The following is a 3,177-nucleotide window of genomic DNA, read 5'->3' on the forward strand; positions in this document are numbered from 1 at the left end:
GTCACTCCTGCTGCATGTCTGCTAATCTGTGTTTTTCTTACTTGTTCCTAGCCAGCTCTATACATCTCAGCTTTGCCAGACTGGGTGGGATGAAACCTAAGCGAGATCTTCATGCAGTGCCCCCAAGGGGCTGGAAAAGGTGGTTGCTCACTCTGTTCTTCCTTTCTTGGTGAGAGAAACTCTTTGTGCCTGGTAAACTCCTTGGCACTGAAGAGTGCTGGCTTAGGGATAGGATGATGCAAGCAAAATGAAGTTGTCTTCCTTCTCCTCTGTGTGATTATTTCAGTTTTTTCCACTGTGCTGCTAAAACTTCCTAAGTGGACTCTAGTGGTCTCCCAGAGCTGTTTTTTATTTGTGGCCAGCTATCCAATCATTGATCTTTGTGGGGGGATGGGGAAGCTGGGTTCTCCTAAGTCACCATTATTTTTTTCTGCAGCCTCTCCATTAATTTTTAGGTAAATGAGATTATTTTATAAAGCAATGTTGTTTAATATTTCTAAATTATCATCTCATCAATTTTTTTTCCTCGTCACCATTATAACAAATATAACCCTTTGTTCCTAGTTGCACAACAAAATTTCAAAGAGTGAAATTCAGTTTACTCAATATTTATAAACTGATTGCTCATCTTCTTTTTATTTCCCTCAAAGAAGATAAATCAACAGAAAGCAAATAAACCTGAAATTTTGACTGTAAGGAGTCATGTGGTCTCAGAGGAAAGAAGTTAATGTATTGAAAAGAAAGAGGAGACCCAAATCAGACTGAAGGGACTTTAATCCTATGTCTGGAGAAACATGTACATTTTGCAGATACAAATCTAGTCTCTTCTGATGACCCTTAGGGTTACCACCAGCTTTTCCATAGTACATACCTTGTCTCCACTGTTAGAGACAAAATTCAGAATGAAAAAAATCATTCTGAAAATATTCTCTAACGTTTGCATATCATTAGTCTATTTTAAGGGTAGCTAAAGCTGTGTCTGATGCTAGAATTCAGCTTTCACAGGTGAAAAATTTCCAAATCCAGTCATTCAACAATTATTATTTTTTGAATATATACTCTTCAGGATACTCTATTAAAAACAAAACAAACAAACAAAAAAGAAACAAATAGATAATAGTCAAATGCTACAATGATTTAAAGAGGGATAAACGCTATACTGCTAGAATGATTTCCATGACATTATATTCAAGTATATTTGGAGAACTTTGGTCTATAATGTTGTTTTCAACACATCATCTTTTGGAAGAAGTATCACTTGGAGATAAAAAGCCACAAGTAATTACACTTGAATTTTACCAAATTCGGAGTTGTCAGGTCACTGAGGAGTAGAAATGTAGAGTTTCCACATGTGTGTGCACCTCCTATAATGAGATTTCCCAGCAGAAGCTGACAAAGTAGGTCTGTGAAGCTAAAAGGGACATAATTCCAGAATAATATCATAGCAATAAAGAGCACACGGTCTAGAGTTAGACAACTCAATTTGAAGCAATTTCTAACAGTCCTCAAAACTTCCTGTCAGTGAGAACTTTGAGAAGTTATTTAATTTCACTGTTGAGTCTCCTTTTTGTAAAAATGGTGGTAATAACAATTCCAACCTCATACATAAAAGCTGTAAACATTTAAAGTCACGTCAAGCACGTGGTAGATGTGCAGCAGGGTAATTATTATTGCTTGTTAAAAATTTCAAATATATTTTGTCCAATTAAATAGAAACGTGGAATATACATTTTGGCCTTTAGATACCTAGGTTCCCTCAAACGCAGAGTCAGTTGCTATATGATTCAGCTTTAGATGTTCCTGCAGTTTTAACTGTGCCACAGTTCTTCAGGGTTTAAAATAAAGCTTCCTGATTATACCTTACCACAGGAAGTACGGTTTGGGGTTATCTTTTTTCTCTCTCGTTTCTTTCTTCCTCCTGTCTTACCTTCCTCTTTTCCTTTCTTTTTCTTTTTGTTTCCACTGCATTTACTACCAATATAAAAAAATGTTAAAATGAAAAAAAAATTATTCTTAGTTTTCCAGTGGTTCTCATCCCTCCCTCTTCCCCACACAGTTCCTGACCTATTTCCTCAGGGTCAGTTCAAAACTGGACCTGGTGCTCGCTTCGGCAGCACATTTACTAAAACTGGAACGATACAGAGAAGATTAGCGTGGTCCCTGCGCAAGGATGACACACAAATTCGTGAAGGGTTCCGTATTTTTGAAAAAATACTGAACCTGTTCACTGGTGTTTTCACAGAAAACAACCAACGCCAGGGATGCAGAGGCAGAGAGTGGGAAGAGGGCGACAGTACTATCCAGGTTCCACCAAAGGCAGGCCAGGTGGAGAGGCACAAAATTCAAACAAAAGGGCTGATGGCTTCACAGTGACATAGTCTAACTAAAATGGACTGGGAAGGAACTACAGAAGGCCCCTCAGAGGCTTTATAAAACATCTCAGCGGCTGTGTCCTACCCACAATAACTGACTCCAGGAGAAGGATGAAGAGGCCAGGGAAAGTTGTGGAAAGTTTCACGTGTTGGGAGGTGGGGAAAGTCTAGAAGGTACCAAGAGCCTCACTCATTTTGACAGAAAAATTTCCTCTAGTGTTAGGAAGTCACAAAATGCCAAGGACGCTGAGAAAAGCTATGAGGGGGATGCAGAGTCTCACAAGACACAGCGATCACAGACCACGGCGGTGGGGATCGTGCTACTGAGGCAGAAACTACGGAGTCCAAGAGCAGGGAGAGTGGCCTTTCAGGAAGTGACTCTGATGAGAGAGAGGAAGATCCAGGAAGCAGCTGAAGGGAGCAAAGACGGGGTCCTGAGGCAAGGCTCTGGAGGCTGGATCAGAAGAAAGGGCACCAGTGATGAAACACAACTCTGGGGGCGGGTGTCAGTGACTGAGGTCGGGGGCGGAACAGCCACACAGTAGCCATCACAAGACACAGGGAAATAAATGGCTGTTGGCCATAGAGGGCCCCTTCCAGGCTGGTGGAAAGGCACAGTCTCACAGAGGTCCACTGATGCCTGGGTGGCAGAAGGCACAGAGGTCTTCATATCAACAATGGCCCTTTTTGGCACTGTTGGCAGAGAGGGTGGTGGGATCTGTCTTCCATAACCTGGGGTCCATATTTGGGTCAGCAGGCATTCTTGTTAAGGGGCCAGTTGTGAGTGTTCAAGGGTGTCTCTGTT

General features: G+C 41.4%; 1 non-coding gene across 1 annotated transcript; it reads left to right on the plus strand.

Moving 5' to 3' along the window:
- Nucleotides 1-2,098: 2,098 nt before the first annotated feature.
- On the plus strand, nt 2,099-2,205 carry LOC112408265 (U6 spliceosomal RNA). Its single transcript, XR_003004912.1, has one exon. It is a non-coding gene; the product is annotated as a U6 spliceosomal RNA (small nuclear RNA).
- The last annotated feature ends 972 nt before the right edge of the window (nt 2,206-3,177 follow it).

Source organism: Neophocaena asiaeorientalis, unplaced genomic scaffold (assembly GCF_003031525.2).
Source record: "Neophocaena asiaeorientalis asiaeorientalis breed wild unplaced genomic scaffold, Neophocaena_asiaeorientalis_V1.1 scaffold116, whole genome shotgun sequence".
Lineage (NCBI taxonomy): Eukaryota > Metazoa > Chordata > Mammalia > Artiodactyla > Phocoenidae > Neophocaena > Neophocaena asiaeorientalis.